General features: G+C 40.0%; 3 pseudogenes; 2 read left to right on the plus strand and 1 right to left on the minus strand.

Moving 5' to 3' along the window:
* Positions 1-488: 488 nt before the first annotated feature.
* Cavporv1r-ps751 (vomeronasal 1 receptor cavPorV1R-ps751 pseudogene) lies at positions 489-1,405 on the plus strand (annotated as a pseudogene).
* An 11,843-nt stretch (positions 1,406-13,248) lies between these two features.
* On the minus strand, positions 13,249-15,221 carry LOC100734851 (solute carrier family 2, facilitated glucose transporter member 3-like; annotated as a pseudogene).
* A 389-nt stretch (positions 15,222-15,610) lies between these two features.
* On the plus strand, positions 15,611-17,060 carry LOC100734573 (Golgi-associated PDZ and coiled-coil motif-containing protein-like; annotated as a pseudogene).
* The last annotated feature ends 9,756 nt before the right edge of the window (positions 17,061-26,816 follow it).

Consider the following 26,816-nt stretch of genomic DNA (forward strand, 5'->3'; position numbering starts at 1 on the left):
AATTTTTCAAACTAAATATTAGAAAATAACCCACAGATACACACAATAAGAGACTTGAAAAACTGAGCTTTTGGAACTACTAAAAAGTCTGTGTCAGGATCTAGTACTGACAGTGAGGTTAAAGATAATTTACTACAGCTAAATTTCAGATGCAAATGTGCACCTAACTCAGGTGGGAACTAGCCATTTCACTGAACTCTCCATGTCAGAAAACATGCTCATCTACACAGTGAAGATTATCACCGTTACTGACTTAGTAACTGTCAGAATAAATAATAAGCCATGGATTTTTGTACTATTACTCATGTTCAGTTCATAACATTAGTGCTGGAAACTTCTTAAATGAACAAAATTGATGGATAGAAAATTAGACTTCCCTTCATATACATAAATATAGGGCATTCTGCACATTTCATTTCATGAATCACTGAATGTAAAGACAAATATCACACATTGTGTCTGGCTCAGTGGCATCCAGAAATTTGGCAATGGCATTGGTTTATTTCTCTCAGGTGCTCATTGGAATACTGAGGAATTTCTCTCTTCTTTACTAGGCTTCCTGTCTTCATTTCACTAAGTGCAAGTTAACGTCCACTGATCTCATTCTCAAGCACCTAACTGTATCCAACTCCTTGACCATTCTGTTTAGAGGGGATCCTGAAACCATGGCAGCATTTGGCTTGAAAGATTTTCTCAGTGACATTGGATGCAAACTTATTTTCTATGTTCACAAAGTAGGCAGTGGTGTGTCTATTGGCAGCACCTGCCTCTTGAGTTTTTTCCAGGTGATAAAGATCAGCCCTGGGAATTCCAGGTGGACAAAGCTTAAGCTAACATCTCCCAACCATTTATGCATCTTCAGTACCCTCTGTTGGATTCTTCACATGCTGTTAACATAATTGTTCTCATGTATGTTATTGACAAGTTGTATCACAAAAACATCACATACAGAAAAGAGTTTGGATACTGCCCTTTTGTTTGCCAAAAGCAATCTGGGACAATCCTGAGTGCACTTCTGCTATCCCTCCCTGATGCACTGTGTGTGGGTCTCATGCTGTGGACCAGCAGCACCATTTTACAGGCACAAGCAGGAATGCAGCATGTTCACAAGAAAAACATTGCACATAGATACTCTGCTGAATCCAGGGCCACCAAAACTATCATTCTTTTCATCAGCACTTTTGTCTACTTTTATACCCTTGCCTCCAATTCCCAAGCATTTTTCACATTGTATAGCAACCCTAACAAGATCCTCTTGAATGCTGCTGCTGTAGTCACTAGAGGTAACCCAACTGTCAGCACTTTTCTGCTCATGAACAATTACACAAATATATCCAGAATCCACCTTGTCTGTGCAAGGAAAAAAATAAGCTTTAAATTTATGAGTAGTACATTTCTTTCTTAATTATATGATGAATAATTCTATTGTTTTGCAATTCACTTACTGAAAGCATCATGAACATAATTGTAAAATTGATCCACAATTAGCAAGGGATGATAAAAATAAATGGTTAGTGACCAATAGTGAAAAATAAATATTAATACTTATTAGTAAAGAAATATTAAGGAATGATTCTGTAAATAAGTATCACAGTGTGTCTTGAAGGGAATTTTTTTAATTTCTATATTTTATTGTATAGGAATGACTTTGCTTTGTTGAGAGATACTTTCCTTGGCTATAGCAAAAGTTCTCTGTGTTTATTGTAAAACATGTCATCTTTTTTTATTTTGTAATTTGAACATCAGTTCTTTTTTAAATTTTATTTAAAGGCGAAAAAAACAAAACAGTATAAGGGTACGAGAAATACAGAATTTCAAAAAAAACAGTAAGAAATCACTAGTTAATAGATTACATATTTTCATCTTAGTAATAGTTGTTCAAGTTATAGGATTAAAGCATACAAGGTGGACATTCAAACAGGGAGACCACAAATAGTTGTGTTCAATGATCCAAAAAAAATTAATAATATGGTCATCTATCTTAACACACTTGAGCAGACTTGCAGTTGTATCCTTTAGAGCACTTTTTTTTTGTTTCCTTTTTACAATATTTACACATTTTGGGCTTTATTACCCCCATAGTTCTTATTACTTTTTTTGGATAAGCATAAAACCAAATATGACAAAACAAAGCACTCAGTCAAAACAAAAGATGGACATAATACATGTTGTAAAAACATAATACAAGGTAATCAACAATGGTTACCACCAACTGTTGTTCTCCCATCTTTATTGGTTTTATCATGTTGTATCTTACTGGATTTTATTATATGTGATAATATAAACAAAACATTTTATAGGCAAAGAGATAATATAAAAACCATTGTTCTTTTTCCATTAGCTGGTACTAAATACCTTGTAATACGTTCATCTTCTTCAGTGTTTTGACACTGGCTTGATATGTTTGATTCCATAACATATGAAGTTATACTCAAATATTTCAAGGAAAGAGACACTATGGTAACTACTATTAAGTCGGGTTATCTTTTGGTGAAGCACTATGTTGCTGAAATTGTTATGCTTTGTCCTGTATTGTTATGTTGTTATGTCCTCTTTTATATAAATCTCGCCCTTTTTAAAAAATACTTATTTTCTTCTTATTATTTTTAATTAAGGGAAAATCAAACAAATTAGCAGATATATTGTAGTAAATTTTGATTTCCTATTAGCTTGATTTGAAGCCCTGTATTGTTCCTACTATCTTGTTTTGACTGATTTTACTCTGTTCTGTTCTGTGTGATAGTATCAAGTTTGAGGGTATAGGCAACGAATTTGAAGGGAATAAGATTCACTATGATGCCCATTCTGGTTTGACTATTATCTTCTTTTGAAGTCCTGTAGTGTCTCCAATGTTTATTTTTTATTGGTCTTCTTCTGTACTGCTTTGCTCAAATTTTTTTGTCTTTTTCATTTTATTGGTACGGTAGCAGGGATTAAACTCACGACTGCCAGCTTGCAAGGTAGATGCTTACGCCGCTGAGCTAAATCCCCAGCCCTTGTTCAATTTTATTATACCTAATTTTACAGGCAATTCTTTTTAAGGTAGCAAGAGGCATTATGGTAACCATTGTTGATTAACTTGTATTCTTTTTTTGCATCATGTACTATGTCCTTTCTGTGTTTTAACTGACTGCTTTGTTTTGTCATATTTGGTTTTATTCTGAACATCAGTCCTTTAACAGCTTGTGTTTTCAGCTAGAAGTGAATGTAGTGTAGTAAGTCCAGAAATCAAATGAACTGAAACCAGTGATTAGTTCAACCTTAATATTTGAATCACTGTAATCATCAGATTTACTCACAACATTTGAGGACCTAAAGTTAGGTTATTAAAAGATAAAAATAAAATAAAAATTTTAACATGAGAGAAGAAAAATGTGAGTTAAAATTTTATAAAGTTTTATAAGTTATATAAAGTTTTATAAAGAATAACTTTAATGTATTATTCTACCCATAGGATTTTTTTACCTTTTCAGAAGATAGATGTTTTGGCCCACAGATAAAATTCAGTTATGCAAGAGAGGAAAAGAAAGTGCTCATAGGTATATAACTGTATGTGTTTAAGTGTGTAGTATTGATATCCATTCTGACTAAGCTTTTGTTGGACAGTTGACCAGAACTGTTTGCAGTCTTGTTGTTTAAATGTTCACTTTGTATGCTTTACTTTTGTAACAGGAATAACTATTTCTAAGATGATGATATATAATTTATTGACTAGTGGTTTCTCACTGTTTTATTGAAAGTATGTATTATTTTTATCCTTTTTCTTTTTTTTCATTAAATAAAATTTTAAAAACATGCAGAGAATATTTAGACATTGTCTTTTACTTCTTGTCCCTGGCTTTGCTGCCCCAAATGAACCAGAGTTCTGTAGCTTTTCTTCCCATCCATCTGTCTCCTCCCTCAAAATACTCTGGCCCACTTCTGAGACTAAATGTTCAATAGGTATTTTGTAATTTCAGAATCAAAAATTCCAAAAATGTAGAATAAAACTCACTTCCATTATATAAAAATACCAGAAAATTTCTCATATCTCTTTATCAAATATTTCAGCTGTGTTCCACAACATCATGTGAAGTATAGTTGCAAAATGAATAACCTTGAATTGTGATTATCAACCCTCTCTCTGTCTGTCTCTGTCTTTGTCTGTCTCTCTCCCATTTCCCTATGTCTCCCTGTGTTTCTCTATGCTCTAGTCCTAGTAGTAAAATCAATAAAATTCTCCTGAGTCAGATAAGTAAGTTTGCTTGCACTACATGTTGAAAGATTGTGTCCTTCCCACTTGTGCTTCTTCTCTCTGGCACAAATCAATGGATGAATCTCACTCTTTCTTCTCTCAGGGTTCCTCTAGTTTTTGGGCAGAGGAAATTACTGGACAAACACATAAAAATTATATGATTTTGTTTTCAGCAGTGAAACTAGGTGTTAAAATCTTTCTTAACAAATATGTGAGTCAAATGCTTTGTGTGAGAATCTTTGAAAGTAGTTGCTTTGCTTTGCAGATAATATGACATTTAAGACATTTGATATTTCCCTGAAGTATTTAGATCAGGCATAAAGAAGAGGCAAAACTTAAATTCTGACAAAGGGATAGAAAATGTCTTTTCCTGATCTTTGTCACGAGTGAGGAGAAAACTCCCAAAGATAAGAGAAAATTCTAGGTTCCAACCAGTGACTTAGGGTGTAGTGAAAATCTCTCACTATTCAATCCATAAATACAGTTGCATGCAGGACACAGGACAGAAGGCAGATATCTGAATTCACTGTGTCTTTACTCTTTCTCACACCAAAAAGAAGATGTGAGAAGGAGTTCCATGTAGCCAGGTAACTACTAAACACTGAAAATAAAAGTCCCTTGCTAGTAAGTTCTTCCTTCAAATGAGTCACCCCTGTCATAATGCTAAATTCTAGGTTTTCCTTCAGAAGTTTCAAAGAACAATCTGAACACAAAGAGGATTTATGGCAAATAACATACCCAGGCATCTCTAGGTCTTTGAATGTAGTTGCCTGTGCCATCCTGAGGTCTTCCAGTCAGCTAGGAGCTATGCTGTACAGCCTGTTGTTCTTTGCACTCTGAGTAGTGTAAATACCTCTGAAAATAAAAAATATATAAAATAAATAAATAAATAAATAAGTAAATCCCTTCCTCATTTTTCTTCCTTCTCAATTCAAATTTATTTCTGTGAGGTCACACTGTTTTTTTCAGTTTTAATTTCCAATTGATGACACAGTTTATAATCCTGTATCATCTTGACAGTCCACTAATGTATTATCCAGAAAGAATGAGAGTACAAGAGACATCAGCAGCCATGAGGAGGAAAAGAAGCCTCAAAATAAGCCATGAGTAGGAGAGGGTAGGGAGGGGTTTCTCTACATTTCTTTACAAAGTCAGCAGAAGGAATACATGTCAATACACATCATGTCACTTCCTTCCCCCTGAATGGAGTCATATCATCTGTCAGGGGACAAGATTTCTCCAAATCTGAGACCCAGACACAACTACTCTATTCACTTTATCTGAGGTGATGCTTCTAGTGTAATTCTAATGTTTTTCACCTCACTGGAAGATTTGAACAATGTTTAACTGATAATTAGATAAAAGTTCATGGACACAGAACAGATAAGTAGGATGGTTAGAAATAATTTTCAGAAGAATAATGTAATAATGTACTTAGGTACAGAAATCCAGAGTAAATGTGTTAGAGAAAAGCATGAAGGTAGAAGTCAGCTGTAAGGCTGAGGGGATTCAAATGAGCATGTGAAACTTTTTCCTACAGGTGTCACTTTTTATGGCGACCTCCAGGAATCTGGACATCACAGTCCTAGGCCAATCCAAGGCCTAGAGACCACTCTAGGTGACCCCACTCAGCACAACTGGACCCAGAGATTCATATCATTATTAGCTCTGATAATGAAAGCTGTCACTGCTCCCTGTGCTTTGCCAAACCTCATGGTTTGGATAAACTTTATCCTTGTGTTCTCTCAAGCCTTGTTCTTGGCAGGGAACCACAACCCCCTTTTGGAAGCAAAAGTTTATTTATGATTTGGTGAATGTGGCTCAGCAGCTACCAGGCAGCGAGGGCATGATTTGAGGTAGGTTGGCCTGAGCAGGTCAGGCAAGGTTATCAACAGTGGTTACCATAATAAATATTGGTATCTAAAAAAGAATTGTCTACATCATCAGTTATAATAAAATTGAACAAAATAGTACAGAACAAAACTGAAACATTGGAGATGTTACAGGACTTCAAAAGGAGATAACAGTCAAACCAGAATTGGCATGATAGTGAATCGTATTGTCTTCAATACGACCCTCAAACTTGCCTATACCCTCAAACTTGATACTATCAAGCAAAACAAAGTAGAATAAAGTCAGTCAATACAAGATGGTGAGAGAAATACAGGGCTTCAAATCAGGTTAATTGGAAATCAAAGTGGGTACTATAATGTATCCTGCTTTTTTAAATTTATTTTTACCCTTAATTAAAAATGGTTGCACCAGTATACACTCCCACCAACAGTGCAGGAGAGTTCCGCTTTCCCCACAGCCTCTCCAGCATTTGTCCTAGGTGGTTTTCTTGATCCTGGTCATTCTTCCTGGAGTGAGATAGAACCTCAGTGTAGTTTTAGTTTGTGTTTCTCTAATGAGTAATGATGATGAACTTTTTTTCATGTATTTATTTGCCATTTGTTTTTCTTTATCTGAGAATTGTGTATTCATCTCAGTTGCCCATTTTTGGATTGGATCTTTGAATTATGGTGGTCTGATTTTTTTTTAATTCTTTATATGTTTTAGACAGAAGTTATTTGTCTGAGAGACAGTTCACTAAGATTGTTTTCCCAGTTTGTGGGTTTTCTTTTAACTATGCTGAAGATTTCATTTGACATGCAGAAAATTTTTAATAAGACATGATCCCAGTTACTGATTCTGTTGAAGTCAGTCTCAAGAGTTCTCAAAAAGCTGGGGATGGAAGTACCATTTGTTCCAGCTATTCCACTTCTAGGCATATTCCCAGAAAAACTGAAAGCATCATACCACAGTGACATATGTACACCCATGTTTATAGCAGCACGATTTGTAATAGCCAGATATTGGAAACAACCTAAGTGTCCATCAACTGAGGAATGGATAAAAAAGTTGTGGTATTTTTATACAATGGAGTATTACTCAGCTATAAGGAATGATCATATTGAGATATTTATAAATAAGTGGTCACAGCTTGAGACCACACTCATAAGTGAAATAAATCAAACCATATGTAGAAATACCTAATGACTTTTTTCTTTAGAGACACATGCTGGCATTGTCAGATGATGCAGGCCTGGTGGTATTGGCTAGGAGACTCTGGTAATTCTGCTGCCCAGAACCAATGGACACACATAGAAACACCCTGGAGAGGAATCTGGAGCTTCCAAAGCATGGGAATGGAGACCCAGAAGGCCTTGGTGCAGACCTGGTCCTGACACTTTCACTGACGAGAGAGTCACAGGACTCAGGCTAGCTACCTGGCCCCTCTGAACCTGTTTTCTTCCTTCCAAAATGAGTCATATCCACCCAATGGGAGGACACTCAAGATGCCACACACAGCCTTTAAGGTTCTGGTAAATGGACAGTGATCAAGCAGTGGAAGCCAAGGTTGTGACTGAGAGCCAATGAGGCAACACAGAGGGGTCCACTCCTCAGAGCCACTGCAAGCACAATGTTTCTGTTCTTTACATCATCTGGCTCTGACATTGATAGGCAGCACCCCTCTCACCACAGAGACAGAAATTTGTGACTAGGGCAGAATACTGGGAATAAATAGGAAAGCTTTGGGGCATTAAACAGAGAGGTTTGTGTAGCTTTGGACAGAAATTGGTGAGTATATTCCATGAAATATCAGACAGATTTATCCAGCTTTCCAGACTAAAACTACCTTTCAAACTGCTCCACTTCAGCTCTGCCACTGAAACATGAAAGCACAAGTGGCAATCTGAAAACGCACAAGAAATTCCATTAAAATTGTATTTCAAAAACCTGGCTTGATTTGGCCCACCCTTGCATGAATACTATGGGCAAAAAGTGCCAGTGAATACAACTATTAATCTATAGTTTAATATTTATGTATAGTTTTATACAACTATTAAACTATTAATTAAAGTAGAAGACAACAGGAAAAACTAACAGACCTGAGTGTACTAAAAGCTAGTTTCATGATAGACTGAAGTCAAACTTCACCTCAATCAGCATATTAAAGTCATGTTACTAATCAATTAAAAGGTACAGATTATCACCAGGGTCAAAAATATGTCCAGGTATCCAATTATAGTGCCTACACAAAAAACTTTACATATCAGTTTAATCTTAAACTGTACATATTAGTTTTATTGTAATTTGAAATAATTTTTAGGCAAATCTTGCAAAACTAGTCTAAATTTCCTGTAAACCATACGCCTGGCTTCTAACTGTACTTATGACAAAACAATTAAAGAAATGATGTTTATACAATACCACTACATGGACAGATTCATTTGAATGTAATCTCTTTGATCATCAATGATTCTTTTGTATCCCATAATCAAATACATTATCTTTACTTGCCTTGCTGCTCAGCCTCCTCCAGTCTAACTTTTCTTGGTCTTTATTTACCTTTAATAGAGTGTCTCCTTTAGTTACCCAGTTTCCTCTTATCACAACAGGTTATACACTTTGCCAAGGACAACCCAGAGATAAAATGTCCTCCCTCACATCCTGTATGAAGACATACACAATCTCATTGCATTCTATTTCTGATGCTATCATTATTGAAATATTATTTATTGGTGGTATTTAATGGAGTTAACTGCAATACAGTTACTATTTTCTCCTTTTTTAAGGGAATAAAACAAAATAATCAAATGGAACAAAATAGTGAGAACAATATTGAATTTCAAAAACAAAACAGAAATAAATCCCCATAGTTTCTATTGCATATTGTTATCCTCTAAACAGATGCCCATACTACCAGCCTCTAGCCTGCAAAGACAATCAACCAATGCAACCATTAAATTGCTTTTGTAGGGGCTGGGGTTTAGCTCAGCGGCATAAGCACCTGCCTTGCAAGCAGGCGGTCGTGAGTTCGATCCCCGGTACCGATAAAAATGAAAAAGACAAAAAAAATTGCTTTTGTACCTCTGTTACTGTTATCCCAGCGTGTTTTCCTCTGAATTGGTTGGTTGCCTTGGTGAGGCAACTGTTGTTGTGTCAGCCCACACATTGACTGGCTCACAGGAAGGGTGGGTTGACTTCCTGGTTCTCTTCCTGGTACATGATTGCCACTGGTTCACTGGAAGATCAGGTTGTATTTTCTACTTTTAAATTAATAAGTATCATTGGGAATTCCCTGGAGAATACCTAAGTAACCGATTTCTCTTCAAACATCTACCAACTATAGTGTCCACCACAGATAATCCTTAATGATCTAGTCATTTAATAATAATTCAGACCTATGACTGAGGCATGGCATTCAGACTTATGACCTGCCACTTAGATTTATGACTCTATTTTTAAAAAATACAGTTCAGTATACCTTCTTTATAGAACTTCAGTGTATTCTTTACATAATTTATCATTTATGCAGTATGGTAATTTTTGCTTATTGTACTACAGTACAATAGTGTTGTATAGTAATGTTGTTTTACATTACATTTCTGGAGAGTTGTGGGCTAAGAAGAGAACCAATAAGCCAACTCATGCCATCCTGTGAGCTAGTGGCACCATGAGCTGAGAGGAGAACTAAGAAGCCAATTCATGTCCTCCTGAACTAGCAGCAACCATATTGGCTGAGAGGGGAAAATTAGCCATCCCACCCCTACTTGTAATCCAGTAAAAATCATGGGCCAGGAGGAGAACTAAGAAGCTAATCTGCACCTCCCATGAAACAGCACCAGTTTTGGACCAGAAGGAGAAACCTGGAGTCAAACCATGCCCTTGTGTGAGCCAGGGGCAGGTGTGGGCCAGGAGGATAACCAATAAATCAACCTGTTCCCTTCCATAAGCCAGCTGATGCATGGGCTGGTAGGCAAGAAGAGTGTCCCTCATTAGCCCCACCCCATAATCAACTGACTGATTGGAAGGAACACAGATTAATATGATGCCAACTGAATTTAGAAAATGAATTTAATGCTCATAATGTTTGAATGACTTTGTAGGCCAAAATCCAGTAGTCTGAGCATCTATTTAGCAGATAGCAATATGCAATATAGCAACTATGAGGGATTTCTTTCTGTCTTATTTTGAAATCCCATATTCTCATTGTTTTGTTCTTGTTTTTGTTTTGATTTATTGTTCTAAAATAAATTTTTGAAAAATCAAAAATACTATATATTACAGTTCTTGATGTCACAGTTATATAAATAAAAGCAAAGTCATTAAGTTGGGGTTTCCTTTGACAGTTTCTTTGTTCAGAACATAGAAATATGTACTGTACACACTTGTTTTAGTGAAAAATTCAATTAATGGCCTAATCACAAGACAATAATTCAATTGTAAATTGAGGAAAACCTACTAAGTTTTCCATAATTGTTTTTGCTATAAATAGTTTTTATTGGAGCTTTTGCTTAATATAGTTGTGTTTCATGATTCTTTCTATACTTAAGTAAACAGAGAATCCACTTGATTATGAAAGCACAAATTTAGCTAAAGGTGCAGATGCTACTATAGAGAGAGTGGCTTGATATCTTTTGTCTCATTGCTGGGTCAAAATACCCAAAGATCAACTAACGTTTGTTTAGCTCACAACTTATAGAGATTTCAGTCCTTAATCAGTTGGCTGCAAGGCAGGGTAATGTGGCAGAGGGCCAACTGTTCATGGTGGTGGAAGGCAGCAAAAGAAAGACAATATGTAGAGTACTCACCCTAGGGTAAGTGTAGTGCTCACACCCCTAATCCCAGCACCAGACAATGAAACAATCATGAACTCTAGATTCAGTCATCTCCAAAAACACTGCCTCACCATGACTACTTGAAACACTTGTGGGACATCTAAACACAAACTATTTTATGTAACTAGGGATGATAAAGGACACCTGCATAACTGATGGCTGTGTATTTACCACCAACTTAGTGTACGCTATGTACTTGAGGAAGCTAGCATTAGTTAAATCATTACATGTACTCACTTTGTGCCCCTTAGCCCCTGACTATTCCTTAATCCAGGAATAAAAGTTAACACCCTGATTGACTTAGATTACACCAATCAGTAAATAGATTATTTATTGTTGTTTTCCATAGGTTTCTCTTTCTGTGAAAAGTGATAGAAAACATTAGGCTAGAAAAGGAATTTACCCAGATCTCAACAGAGACACAATTTATCTTTTCAGACCAAAGCAAATTTTGGGGTCTTTGGATACTTAAAATCCAAGGATATCTAATTTCCTTTCATATCTGACAGTTGTCATTTGATAAACCTCACAAAACAGTGGAGAAAAACTGACATTTATTAAAGGAAACAATTATGCACAGGTACCTTCATAGAAAAGCACAGTCTTCACATACTCCTGGATAGCCTTTCTGATTAGGCAGAATTATGTGGGAATATTTTTTCTTGTCTATGTATCACACTTTCCTTTTCTATGGGCATCATCACGAATGTGGAGACAGCTTTGTGCATTTGGACAGTAGCATTTGTTCTGTTCCTGGATTTCACATTGTAGGATATTCAGGATGGAATCACATTAAGGAAGGAAATGTAGTGAACCAAGAATTGGAACACCACTGTCTACTCAAAGGTCTGAAATGTGTAAGTACCAGGGGGGGGGGGATGGAATAACGTGTGCATGGGAGAGGGAGAGAAGAGAGCAGGGAACTGAGATGACTGTGGAAATGTGGTGGCTTGAGATAGCAGCCATGCCCCCGCTCAGTTTCTGAACCACTCCAATTAGAAGCAAGTCTTCATTTGCTCTTGTTCCCTGAAAGTTTACCACATCCTCTCCTTAAAACACCTCAGAGTCACCCAGCTGACCTCAGGCTTTCTTCTCTTTACTCCTCTTCTTGCTTGGCCTCAGGATGCAGGAAAGTGGCTGTCCTGCTCCCTCCTGCAGGGAAAGACAATAGATAAGCCTAACTCAGAATTTCTGGGAGTAAATGCCACCTAGCAGAGGCACTATTGTGTCTACAAACAGGGACAGGATTTAATAAATTCTATCCAAAAGAAGACAACAGCAACACAGGAAGTAAGTGAGCTGTGAAATACTTTCATACAAGCAAAGTGATGGTGCACACACACTTCTGGTCTCCACTGTTATTTACCCCTATTGTCTCCAATATATCCAAAAGAAGATTCAGGTCCCTAAGGTCACCTAATAGCATCACAGTAACATAGTACAACAGTACTCTGATGTGGTAGCAGATGTGGACAAGCAAGCTATGACACTACAGTGACAGCACATTTATAGCACAGAGTGGTGGGTCAGGAAAAATCCTTTCCCAGAGATGAGGTTACAAATTCAGAATTACTGATGAGGGTCCTCCTCTGAACTCCATTAAAGCTACACGTTAAAATAAAAAACAAAATATCTTAAAATGGAGGAACACCAAATCTCTACTGAAAGCCAATATTTTTGGTTCTCACAGGAGGGCTCTCCCATTAGGGTGTGATGTGAGGTCTACACAAGTGAGTCTATGATGGGGGATGAGATAGCTTTCCACAATCTCCCTTCTCTAGACTCCATCTGAAATCAAAATCCATAAGCCCACTTTAATTACACTGCCCATCTTAGTAACAACCTCAGATATCAAGTAATACTACACCTTCTTGCACCTTAACCACACTATCAAATCTGCTTTGCCCAAATAACCTTTCTTAAAACACATTTCTCTCACCTCTATTTCCTTACATCTTCACTATTTGGTAAATTTTTCACTTAAAAATAGATATTTATGCATAAAACCAGAAAATAAAATGAGTACAACCCAAGTGGAGTTTGCTGCAACAGCTGTAAGATGAGGAGCAATCCACAGATCTCTCCCTTGAGCCAAAGAAGAACTGAACTCAGTGCAGAAGAGAGGATGTGTAGCCTGGAGTGAACTGTTGCCACCTAGCTCTCACAGGATAAGGTCCAAAAAGTGAAGTTCTCAAGAAGCCCAGGCACTGCCAAGCCGAGGGTTTGTGGAGGGTAACACAGGCATGGACAGCAGCACTGGCACAGTCAGCCTTGGGTTCCTCAGGTGAGGACTCCCCCAGGTGGGAGATCACTATCTGTGTAGATGTCCTAGACATCCATGGCTCACTCCTAGTCAGCCTTTAGGCTGCTCAGTTCCAAAGCTGTGCTCTTTCCAGGCCCTTGCGCCTCACTAGCAAACTCTTCATAGACCCAGGTTATGTCTTCAAACGTTCTGCCTTGGGTCTCTGGAACTTTGAAGAAGGTGAACAGCAGGCAGATAATAAGGAAGATGGTGAAGGTGATAAAAATGTAGGGATTCAGAGTCTTCAGCCAAAGGGTAAAGCAGTCCAACTACAAAGTTGGTGGTCCAGTTAGAATAACCAGTCATGGACATGGCTACCAGACAGGGATCCGTGGCTGAAGAGGGTGGCCACAGTGAACCAGAAGATGGGTCCTAGTCTGACCTCATGGAAGGCCATGTATGTCAAGACTGCCATGATGCAGATGTAGCTCATGAAACTGTGTGTGTCCTTCAGTAACAGAGAGATTGTCATGGTGATGGAACAAACAGCCAAGCTGCTGAAGCTGATCATATGCAGGTTCCCCCTTACCACTCTGTACACCAGAAACACAGTTAAGATGGTGTTTACCATCCCTGCTCCAATGTTAGCATAGATTGGCCCCTGGATGCCTGCATTGTTGAAGATTCTTGTTGAATAATAGAACGCAGCATTGATTCCCAAAGAGCTGCTGGGAGACCTACAGCATGGTGACATTGATGATGGCCTGCTGGTATCTCTGGGATCTGAAGAGCTCCTGCAAGGTGACTTCCTCCTCCTATCTCATTTCTCATTCTTCATCTCCGGGATGTTCTAGGACACATCGTGGGAGCCGCATAATCACTGCAAAATCTTCATAACACCTTCTCCTCCTTTCTGTTAATCAGGAAGAATCTAGGACTTTCAGGCAGAAAAGGAGCACTACACTTCCTAAGAAGGCTGGGATGATGGTGAAGGCTAGTAGGAGAGGCCAGTACTCTTCAGTCCACAATGTTAATTGCAGGCCAAAGATCTGAAGCATCAGAATCCTGATGATGATGATGCCCAGCTGGTGGAGGGTGCTAAAGTTGCCCTACAGGGTGTAGAAGACACCTCCCCAATGTACATGGGCATAGACCCTGTGCAGAGCTCACAAGATGCCTGTACTCAAGCATCCCAGAATCATCAGAAGCCCATGAAGCAGCCATTGGCCATGACCAGGATGTTGACCATTAGCATGGAGTTTTGCCTGCCAAATCTACTGGCAGAATCCAGGGGAAAAAGAGCCAAGCATTCCACCCACTGAGCATATGGCCAAGGACAAGTGTCAGAGGATTGTGAGCAACCCTATTTCTGGGAGGGTTATCTAACTTCTGTGACAAGGTGCTGTTGAGAAACTTTGTAATGATCATCTTGGGAGAATTGATGATCCCAGTGTTACATCTGAACTGGAAAGAATTGATTGCACTGTAATGACCAAGGAACAGAGATCAGAGACAGGCAGCAAGTTCCCCTTAGACTCTTGGTACCAGTTAGTCCTCTCCAATTTCTTTTTTTTAACTTTAGATTGAATTAAGTCCCTTGCCAGAGAGGCAGGGAAAATAATATTGGTTTAGTTGACTGTGTAGTCCTGTTACATATAAACTTCATCCTGATATTCATACTTTTAAATAAGTTAATTATAAGTATTCATATGTAACCTGGTATGGAAAAACAATTCAGTTTTGGTGCAGAATGCCAAATCTATTGATATTTTCCAATTTATAAAGATAAACAGAAGCAACAAACCCTGCAACTGTCAGAGGAGAATAAGGCTAGGTGCCTAACTTGCTCTGATAGAAGGTTCAGTCTCTCATACTGGTTGACAGAGCTACTATTATTACCTTCTCCTTGCCTGATAGATCCCCCGCCTAATACTTGCACACTCATCATGACGACAGTGCAATGCTGAGTCATAACAGTGCCTAGCTCCTTCTTCCCAAAAATGCTTATGGTTTCTTCTTCCCCACCACCCTTTCCAAAGCCCGCAAGTTCCAAAAATGACCCTTTTCCCTTTAGCCTCATCATACTGAGCAATCTATGCCAGCTGGCCAATACCTTCTCCCCATCAGAGTACATTTAAGCTCAAATCCCACCATTTGTCCTCAGAGAGTCAGCACAGACATTGTTGTGGTGACTCTCTCCATGCCACATTAAACTCTTCCTTAGCTAGTTGCCTCTTAATATTCTGCACTGCTCTAATTGAGTACCTAACTGCAACTCAGTCATTGACTAGCAAGGCACCAATTTCTTTTCTCAGGATGGCCTCATAATGGTGCTTGGAAATCCTACTACTGATCACTGAGATATTAATTTTAGTGTTAACTAATAAATATATTTGAATGTTTAAAAAGTGGACTAGGGAAGCAGATTTGGATGGCATGTGGAGCCCTGCAAGCCTATAGCAGTCTCAGATGTGTGGGCAGGCAGAGGCAGTGTCAGCACCATCTGAGTGGCAGAGTTGTCACCATATTGGCAAGTTGCCCCTGTCAGAAACCACTGGAGAGGATGGTGCAGTGGTAGGGGGCAATGTGTCCATCTCCCTGGGTGGGGTATTGATGTTTCAGTGGCTGATGGTGCTGGAGAAGGTGTTCAACCAGGCATTTGTGGACATGGACCTACTGCTGGGCAAGATCAACCCAGACCAGGCAGACATCATCTTTGCAAGGAGACAGAAGATGATGAGCCTGAGATCCTGCTTCACATAGCTATGCCACAAAGCACAGACCATGTAGCAGATCAACCACAAGCTAGAGATGCAATTGGTGGGCCTAAGACCTGAACTGACAGAGACCCAGGCAGAGAAGATCGTGCTAGAAAAAAAGGCGAATGACCAGTTCTTGCAGTTGCACTCCATCCAAGTTGCAGCTTCATGCAAAAACTGGACCCAATGTTAAGTTCAGTACCATCAAGGTGAAATTGGAAAGACGGCTTGAAGCAAACAATAAAGAGGAAGTGAAAGAGGCCCAGCTTGAAGCTGAAGTGAAACTGTTGTGAAAAGAGAATGAGGCTCTGTGTAGACACAAAACTGTCCTCCAGGCCAAGGTGTTAGGCATCAGGTTGGCTGCCCCATACCTGGACAAGTTGCTGGCATAGTCCAGCAGATACAGTTCCTAGGATGAGGTATGAAGGGCCCTACACATGACAGGCTTCAGCACCAGTTGGAAGCTGAGATCCATTTGTACTGGCGCAAGACTGTCAAAGGAACCTGTAGGAGAATCAATAACCTGAAACAACCCATGCAGGCCCTTCTGGGCTACAGTCAATATTCTTTAAAGAAAAGCCAGAAATTTGGTCACATTAGAAAAGTTCTTCTTAAGGAAAACCACGAAGGCCTCAGCATTTCAATTACAGATTCGAAAGAGCATGGTGCTCCAGTCCTCATTTCTGAGATCCACCCTTGCAACCTGCTCACAGATGTGGAGGCCTGCATGTTGAGGATGCCATCCTGGCAATCAATGGAGCTAACCTGAGGGACACAAAGCATAAAGGAGTTGTAGGCATACTTTCCTAGCAGAGGGTCAAGACTGATTTTGAAGTAGTGCACATGGATTATGATGACGACAATGTATAGTATGAAGATGAGAGCAGGCATCATTACAGTCTGTACCTGATTGAATTGGAGGTGACAGACACCCTGGTGCTAGTTGCAGAGATACCAGTGGGAAGTCAAAATTTTCCCAGGATACAATAAGAAGACAGCCACTGATGTCCAGGAGGATGGATACCTGGAGATTTCAAGTGACACTGCTAGATGACGCTGCTTCAAAATGAGGTGACCTGCACAGTGATCTGTATCATAAAAAGACTTTCTGGGCATCTGCATCTCCAGACAGGATTGCTCAACAGACTGTTTTGAATTAGGGGAACGAGAGGATGGTGACAAAGACCATCCTGTGTCAAGAGAGGCTTTTTGTTGCCTAGAGTAAGCAGGTACCGGAGGACTTCATGCAAAGAGTTTTGAATGCACAACCCCCATTTGTGTGGCACCCTATGACTAGCTACTGTTAGGGCCGACGCCGCAGGGAAAGAGACCCCAAGGACTCAACTCTTGGTGAGGGAAAAAAAGTTTATTTCCATGCGCATGGGGTCCCCCAGGCAAACAAGTGCGGAGGGCCCCGAGGGGGAATTGTGTAGGGTTTTTAAGGGCGCAAACGGGAGGCAAGCGAGTTTACAGAAGCAGATTGCATTGGTTAATTTTGAGCAGGATAGGACTTGGCAGAAGTTGATTGGAGGGGTTTGGGGTTGAGTAACCATGGAGACTGGGGGTCCTAGCCCAGTCACTATGTGCCCAGAACAGAACAGTTACTTGTCTTACTTATCTCGTTGAGACAGAACAACCTTGCAGGTGCATTCTTTCTTTTTTTTTTTTTTTTTTTTTTTTCTCTGCTCTGATAGCTCTGGGGAGTTAGGCATTTCTTTCTGCTCTGCTCTGATAGCTCTGGGGAGTTAGGGAGTTAACCCTTTTATTCCCCGCTCTGGGGAGTTAGGGAGTTAACCCTTTTATTCCCCGCTCTGGGGAGCTAGGGAGTTAACCCTTTCATTCCCCGCTCTGGGGAGTTAGGGAGTGAAACATTCTTTGCTGCTTTTTATAACTCGGGGAGGGGGTTATAGCAGGGGGGTCAACTCTCACATTCCCCCCTTTTTTTTTTTCGATGACTTTTTATCTTAAAGGTCCTGTATGGGTAAGGGATCATATTGTTGACGTAGCACCATAACTTTTACTTGAGAAATCTGGGCCCTCACAAACTGGGTTACTCGGTTAATGAGGCAAGGGGCTATAATGAATCTGGCCAGGGGTCCCAATAAAGGGAGAATATAGGGCAGGATTGATTCCCGGAAAGAGAACATTTTGGCTTTACTTGAAGGGGGCTCTTGAGATCTGATTTTTTTTTCTTAACTTTTTTATTGTATCTTTTACAATCTCAGTATGATCAGTGTAAAAACAACATTTTTTTCTAAGTGCAGCGCAGAGACCCCCTTTTTTAAAAACAAAAGATCTTTAATAATAATTTTTGCTTACAGGGGGACCAAAGCCGCCGTGTAAGGTCGGCATCAATGTTATTAAAATCAAAACAAGCAAGCTAAAACAGTTTATAACCAGCATAATCTAACTATGTTTTAGTCAATTTTTAACTTTAAGGGTTACCAGTCTGTTGTGTAGTCCACTGAGTATGTCCCTCGTTGTCCGCTGTTTTCAGTGGCTTTGCATGAGTGTAGTGAATCCGCGCAGTTTTTTCTGTTACCTTGATGGCAGTGGGGGTACTGAGCATCACGGTGAAAGGTTCTTCCCAGCAGGATTTGAGGGAGTCATGGTGGTGACATCGAACCAAGACTGGAGTCCCTGAGGCCTTGGTCTCTGAAGGCAGGTCCAAGTGTTTTTGTCTAAACAGCTGGTGGATCTAGGCCAACACAGGTTGGAGTGTCTGTAGGGACTTAAGATCTCAATTAGTAATTTTAGCTAATTTGTCTTCTGACAATCTTGGAACCAATGGCGGGGGCCTCCCAAACATGGTTTTAAAGGGGGAAATTTTAGAAACATATGGGGTATATCTAGCTCTTAACAGTGCAAAGGGAAGAAGGCTCATCCAATTATCACCAGTTTTTGAAAACAGCTTAGCTAAAATGTCCTTGAGACTTTGGTTCATACGCTTTATTTGTGCTGAGCTTTGTGGCTGATAGGCACAGTGGAGTTTTAATTAATCTTTAATGCCTGGGCTAACTTTTGGGTGACTCGGGCTATGAAAGCCAGGCCATTATCGGACCCCATTGATAGTGGGAGGCCAAATTAAGGTATGATCTCATGCGATAGCCTTTTAACTACCACTAAGGCTGACTCAGACTTAGTAGGGAAAGTCTCTATCCAGCCAGTAAAAATGTTTATTAATACCAAGAGATAGCAGTGTCCCTGTAAATTAAGTTTTACCATGTCCATGAAGTCTATTTTTTAATGTTCTCCTGGAACAATTTCTTGATGTCAGGTGGTCTTCAACGCAGAGCTCTTGGCTGAGTTGACTAACAAGCATTGTGGGCATCTGGAGCTCGAAGAGGTGGTCAGTTTGTAGAGTTTTGGAATAAAATACTGAGTTCTGGACAAATCCACAAGTTTAGTTTTTTTTAAACGAGTAGTCTGGCGAGCCCGGTATAACAGCTCCTGTCCTAGTGTCTCCAGTAACCGTACTTGTATATCAGGTAACTGGTATTAGCCCCTTGGGGTGGGAGACTTTATTTTAAGTTGAGATGCCAACTGTAGGTCTTTTTTTATGTAGACTGGTTCTGACAAGGTCAGAGGACTAGTATCAGAGCAGTTATTTTCTTGGTTGACCCCTCTGATGTGGTTGCTATTTTTTAAGTGGCTTGATCTGTTAAACTGTTTTCTAAGGTGACAGTGTCATCTCTTGTCTGGTGAGCCTTGTAATGAATAGCAACCCATTGAGGCAGTCAGACAGCTGTCAGCAAGTCTAGAATCTGTGGAGCATTTTTAATCTTAGTCCCAACTGAGGTTAAGAAACCTCACTCTTGATAGACGGCTCCACGTATATGTACAGTAGCAAAGGCATATCTACAGTAAGAAAAATGTTTTACCCTCTTTTTTGTGGCTAGTTTTAGCCTCTTAGTCAAAGCAACAAGCTTCGCCTTTTGGGCAGAAGTGCCAGGCTCTACCCGCTTAACCCAGAGTACCTCCTTTTTGGTGGTCACTGCTGTCCCGGCCACTCATCTGTCTCTGCCGTTCTGAATGAAGCTGCTTCCATTGAACAGTTGTCGGCATTTTCCAAAAGCTGGTCAGTAAGATCAGCCTGTAGGTTCCGCTGCAGTTTGAGGATGTCAGCGCACTCATGGAGAGAGGTGTCCTTTGTTCCTCCGGGTCATCATCAGGCATAAGGGTGGCTGGGTTTAAAGCTGAAGAAGTCTTGAATATCACTGACTCTGGGTCTAGAAGCAGGGCTTGACAGTAGAATTCTGGCATTGGAGAGCCTTTTTTTAGGAGGGGTTTTGATAAGAGTCTCTAAACAGTGAGAGGTTACCACAGAAATCACTTGCCTAAAGCGAGTTTTTTTGTCTCCTTAAGTAGCATTGTCACAGTAGCTAGTATTTTTAGGCAGGGGTCCATACTCCTGTTACTGGATTAAGTCTTTTGGAGAGGTAGGCTATAGGCCTCTTTTAAGGGCCAATGTCCTGAGTTAGGACTCCTTTGGCAATGTCCCTGAGTTTATCTATGAACAAGATGAAAGGCTTGGTAACGTCAGGGAGTCCCAGGGCTGGGGCCTCTGTCAAGGCCCGCTTGAGCTGTTGGAAGGCCTGTTTACATTTATCAGTCCAGTTCAGTGAATTTTGAGTTTCTCCCTTATGGGAGTCATATAGAGGTAAGCATTTTAGTAAAATTTAGCCTACAGTATCCAATTGTCCCCAGAAACTCTCGTCTGTTTTTAAAAGTTTTTTTTTTTTTCATAACACCTTGGCTATCTTTTTGTAAATTTTTTTTTAGTTCTCAAAGACCTTTTTGTGTTATCTCTATTAACTGGCTGAGGGGCATTTTTTTTAAACCTCTCAAACCTAATTTTTGTCTAACATGTGGGGCCGACTGAGTTACAAAAAGAACAACTGGCGATACTGGGAAACCTCCTTACCTCTGGATGTCCAGTCAGGGTGGCACAAAAGGAGAACATGGTTTTGGCATTCCGGATCAGAGAGCCGGCTTCATCTGGATGGCACACTGTTTCTTGTCCAAGGGTGTCACGTGACAGGCCATCATTTTACTAAAATTATATTCTTAACAAAAAGGGCTTTTTCACAGGTAACAAAATTGTGCTGCATAATCTCCCAGATGTTTACAGCACATGCAAGAATTTGTATCTTATTTTTAGTATCACCTATAATCTCATTTTAATGAAAACATTTTGCAGCAAAGTACAATCTTATGTATACTTTTACCAAAACTGATCTAATACTGTCAAATTTTGAACACATTTACTTCTTGTCAAACCTGTTATTTGTAGTACTATAAACCAAGACAAATAAAATTTACATCCTCTTGAGCCTTTTACAACTTACAATAATACTTCTCAAACTAAGCTTTGATCTTTTTCCACATTCTGGCATAGCCAGACACCTTTACTTGAAGACCACTCTCTTTGTCCCTCTTTTTACTATTACCAGTCAATTATCTTTTTTCTCATTTCTCAGACAACATCAAAACTCTCAACAAAACCCTTGAAGTTACCTTTTAGTAGTCCAAAACATACTTATTTTATGTCTTTTTACCACATAAAAATGCTGTATTTTAAAAACAAAACTGTAACCTTTTAACTGGCTCAAATATAGTACCGCCTGGTTTTTACTTGGCAAAGTTGACATGACTCTTAACAACCATAGATATATATATATATGTGTACATGTTTATATTTTTACCAGAGAGAAAAAAATACTCCTTTTAAAAGGCATGTTGAGGTTGCAAGCAATCAATTGAAGTCTTACATATTAAACAAGGCGCCACAACATTAAAGACACAAACAAAGGGAGCTTCTTGTATAGTTTGGTCAGCTAAAGGAAATAAATTTTTTATCATGAACCTTTAATTTAATAAACCATATGGATCCTACAACAGAAATGGGCAACAAGCCCCTAAGTTAGTAACAAGTTTAAACAGGCAATCAAGGAGAGGGCGGAGGAAGGAAGGGTTTTACCCACGGTGGGGGCTCCTCCCTGAGGTCTTGTCATACCAAGATGTAGGCGATCCGGTCGGGGTGGCCCTCTCGTCCAGGGCAGAAGATGATGTTCTTAACTGTTAAGATGAGGGGAAGGTGGAAAGTCCCCTCCGGTGGCCAACCCACGGAGAATGTGGGCCACTCAGACGAGCAGAAAGTCTGTCATTTACTTTTTTAACCTGTAAGGAGAGATTGTGAGCCCTCTCTCGAACCTCTGACCAATGGTCGAGGCTGAGGGACAATGGGGACGATGTCGTCTGGCCCATGATGTTCTGAAGACAAAGAGTGGTTAGCGTACATGCGACACAACAAATAACCGTTTACAACAGTCACAACACACAGGACAAACAGGCCGGCCACCTCACTCTCACGCATGAGTTTTACATCAGATGAGTCACCTTAGGGGGTGCCTCCAGATTGGCCCGGACGGACCACAGATTGGGAATGAAATTCCCCAGATTGGCCCAGACGGACCACAGATTGGGAATGAAATTCCCCAGATTGGCCCAGAAGGACCACAGATTGGGAATGAAATTCCCCAGATTGGCCCAGAAGGACCACAGATTGGGAATGAAATTCCCCAGATTGGCCCAGACGGACCACAGATTGGGCCCCAGATTGGCCCAGACGGACCACAGATTGGGAATGAAATTCCCCAAACTGATAGGAAAATCCTATCGCAGACGGTGAGTCACGGAAAACCGTGTGGGGCATCCCCCAGTCACCAGAGAACAGAGAACAGATAACAAAAACAGGTAACAAAAATTGCCCGGTTGGCTCGGGGCGTAAAATACCGGTAGATTGATCCTCAGAGTAAAAATAAGAAGCGACCGGTCGTACTCACCCACCACAGAGCCATTGAGGTCACCTCCGGTGAGACGTGCTATCTCGCTAGGGCCTCCAAGATGTTAGGGCCGACGCCGCAGGGAAAGAGACCCCAAGGACTCAACTCTTGGTGAGGGAAAAAAAGTTTATTTCCATGCGCATGGGGTCCCCCAGGCAAACAAGTGCGGAGGGCCCCGAGGGGGAATTGTGTAGGGTTTTTAAGGGCGCAAACGGGAGGCAAGCGAGTTTACAGAAGCAGATTGCATTGGTTAATTTTGAGCAGGATAGGACTTGGCAGAAGTTGATTGGAGGGGTTTGGGGTTGAGTAACCATGGAGACTGGGGGTCCTAGCCCAGTCACTATGTGCCCAGAACAGAACAGTTACTTGTCTTACTTATCTCGTTGAGACAGAACAACCTTGCAGGTGCATTCTTTCTTTTTTTTTTTTTTTTTCTCTGCTCTGATAGCTCTGGGGAGTTAGGCATTTCTTTCTGCTCTGCTCTGATAGCTCTGGGGAGTTAGGGAGTTAACCCTTTTATTCCCCGCTCTGGGGAGTTAGGGAGTTAACCCTTTTATTCCCCGCTCTGGGGAGCTAGGGAGTTAACCCTTTCATTCCCCGCTCTGGGGAGTTAGGGAGTGAAACATTCTTTGCTGCTTTTTATAACTCGGGGAGGGGGTTATAGCAGGGGGGTCAACTCTCACACTACTACATGTGAAGCAGTTTTGGTTTACCTGGAGTTGTAAGCACCAAAGCATAAGCTTCCTATGCAAATATTGTATTACTAGGGTCTTAAGTACCAAATGAAGCACTAGCATTTTATTTGATTCCTTTTCTTATTTAGGCATAGGACAGTGCCAACTGGAATTTTATGAAAAACAGTCATGAAATTCAAAATAGTAAGGGAGTTCACATTATATATTTCAGAATGTTAACTGTTGCATTTAAAAGGACAGAATTGACCCATGATTGAGTCTGAACAATTCTGGGAGAAATGTACACTTATTTTCTTTTAAGGAAGAATGGTTTTAGGGTTTTAAAAGATTTATTGTGCATCCTGATACAGAAATTCTTTATGGTCACTTATTGTAATGGGTTTGCCTTCCAGCTTCATTCCATGCAACACAAAATACTTTTCATCAACTAGTGGTGCACTAGAAGTAGTTTCTGAAATTAATATAAATTTTACTTTGGGGCTTTAAAGAAAGTGGAGATAAGTGTAAAATAGCTGTTCTCAGTTATGTTGATCTGTATGCATGGTATTGGAGCATTACATTATTAATGTTTAGTGGTTACTAATGTGAAGTTGTTATTTTCTGGGGACCATGAAAAAGTTTTCTCTTTTGAATTGTTCATAAAGTTTGTCTTGTATTAGACCTGGCAGATGAAGATAAGGTGTCTGGCAGGGAAGGCTGAAATATGCTGAGCTGTTTTAAAAAGCAGTTCTGCCTCAGCACTGGATTGCCAGTCACCTGCCCAGCTGGAGCTGGGGCTGGGGCAGCCAGAGCAGGGCTCCATGCTGTGCCTTTTGCTCCTCTTGTTAGTGTTGTAACCTAGTTCTAACCAATGTGCCCCTTTCCTGTTCTGTATGCACCATTTCAATAGAGATTAAACTTCAGTCTCCAGTAAAGACTTAATTTTCAGCTCCTTGTAAATCCCCCTCCCCTCCCCATTCTTAGGTTAAGTCTCCATTTCCCATAAAAGCTTTAAGTTTCAGTTTCTTGTCATTCCCCCCACCCCCTTCAGCCTATCTGCAATACAATGTGCTGTCCTTAAGAAACATTTAACTAGAAGGAAGTTATCAAACTGGGTCAAAGTTCGCAACATTCCTGTGCTTTTCAGCTTTAAAACCCAACCTTTTGGCTGTAAGGTGCACAGTCTCCAAATTGGCTCCCAGAGATTGCATCGTGAAGCCTGGCCTAAAATAAAGCCTTTGCTCCCCAAAGTTTAATTTCTTGCTTCTTTGGGTTTTATTCTGGGGTTCAAGCTATCACAGTTAGTTCCTGTGTGACAGCAGGGTGTGCGAGTGAGCAGTGCTCTTCCTTCTCTTATGCCAGGAGCAAGCATGGAGCCTGCCCTCTGCTTGCTGCTCCATGTTGCCTTTAAAGAAGCGGTACTATCTGCTTCTGTCGCCGTTTCACAGGATTAAATATTTAAGGTCACACTGAGAGGGGGAGAAAGCCTGTTAGGATTTTAGGATGTTATCAGTGTCTCATTTCAAGTTTTCAGATATTACATTGATAAAAAACTACTTTGTCTTTCCCAGGTACATTATATTTGCTCAAAGTCAAATCTATAAACTGCATATATTTATTTTGCTATTTGAAAATTGATTTTGCTAATTATAAATTTGTGTTTAACCTTTAGCTCATTTAGGTTTTGTTTTGGGTAGCTTTATTCATCTGTATATCACTGTGTTAATTTGTAACTAGAAGTGCACTTCATAGTGTATTGTTACTGATATTAAAATACTATGTAGTATAGTATTGACTCTAAGCAAGTGTTAGTTGTTAAAGAATAAGGAAGCTGTACACTGTTCTTTGTTCCTGATAGGGGTGTGTCTAATCTTCTTAAAAGGTAAAGCTTATTTTTTCTTCATGCACTCCCCAATGCCAGACACAGATGAAGAAGGTCATCAAACTGGATTTTAGCCAGTGTACTTATTTAGTAAGGAAAAGTGTGACTGCAGCAAGGCCAAACATTCTGCACCCCACTGTTATTATCTTAAAACATGGCTGGGTGGACTGACCATTGCATTTTTTCAGGAAAGATCCTTTATCCAGTAGGCCTGAGCCCTTAGCAAATGTGAGCTGTACTCCTTTGATTTTCAGGAAATACATGAGAGTCTACAAGGTTTTCAGGATCTTGAATTAGCATTTTTGTGAGTTTGTGTGTCAGTCAAAAGGTCATGTGATGATGGAAATCACCCTGCCCAGGCTGACAGCAGCTGGGGAGGGTTGTATGCAGCCACTCCCTTTTCAGAGTCTTTGCACTCATGGGAGAATTCTGTCACTTCGAGGTCACTGTGAGACTCATGTGTCAGGACCAGTTTGCTGCATGCTTGTGTTAGAAAAAAAGCAATGTCCTCAGATAGGCTTATAACTATAATCTTTTCCCAAAGTCTCAAGTGAGAACAAGTCCTGGTTCTTCCACGTTTCCAGGAGGAAACCCAGTATAATACTGAGGCTTCTGGGGAAAAGACAGATAGGGAAAGGTGGAGAAAGGAAAGAAATCATTACACAGAAAAGCAGTCATTGAGAGTGTCCAAATATGTGTGTGTGTGTGTGTGTGTGTGTGTGTGTGTGTGTGTGTGTGTGTAATTAACCTCAAATTCTCCATCCTAGTATTTCTGATGGGAGTTTGATGGAAATACAATATTGCTAAAAAATATTTGAGAAAGATGAAATTTTGTGTGTTGGCAATTGTAATGGAAGTTATCAAAAGTTAGCACAGCTTGATGGCCAGTTATTTTCCCAAGCACTGTAGACTGACTTCTTCACATTTATCAACAAAACTGATGCTTCAATGCAAGCTGCACACTTTTTGACATTCTGTGATCTGCTGTTCACCTGCCCAGTCTTCCTTTGGGAGGCGACTTTGGATCTGTAATATTTATGACAAATATGTTCTGTCTAGGTGAATTCAATATTTTTTATTAGCCTGTAAATTAAGATGGCATCTCCTACATTTAAAAAAAAAGTTGACTAGTTTCAGAACACAGCACCGCAAATAAGCCTTCCATATTTAGGACATCACCTCCTTGTGTTCATAAGAGTGAGTATCTCTCACAGGGCTTGGCACCATACCCTAGAACTAGAACAAAATAAAACTGGAAACAGAGTTGACTTTCCTTATGCCACTGCATTTGTATTCTATTTGTACTTTTCTGGAACTTGGTGGCAAAGGGACTTTATAATGTGATTTATTCCTTCTGTGTTCCAATTCTTTAAAATACAAAGTTGATGGATATGGCTAAAACACAAAATTAATTAATTAAAAGCAATCTCAGCAAATAAATCTGATAGCAGATGCATCCATGCTATTTACAACTGATTAAGAAACCAACAAGGGCCATTATGGAATAATCACAGT

The sequence above is a fragment of the Cavia porcellus genome, unplaced genomic scaffold, assembly GCF_034190915.1.
Source record: "Cavia porcellus strain 051 isolate PalLab524CR breed Dunkin Hartley unplaced genomic scaffold, mCavPor4.1 scaffold_37, whole genome shotgun sequence".
Taxonomy (NCBI): domain Eukaryota; kingdom Metazoa; phylum Chordata; class Mammalia; order Rodentia; family Caviidae; genus Cavia; species Cavia porcellus.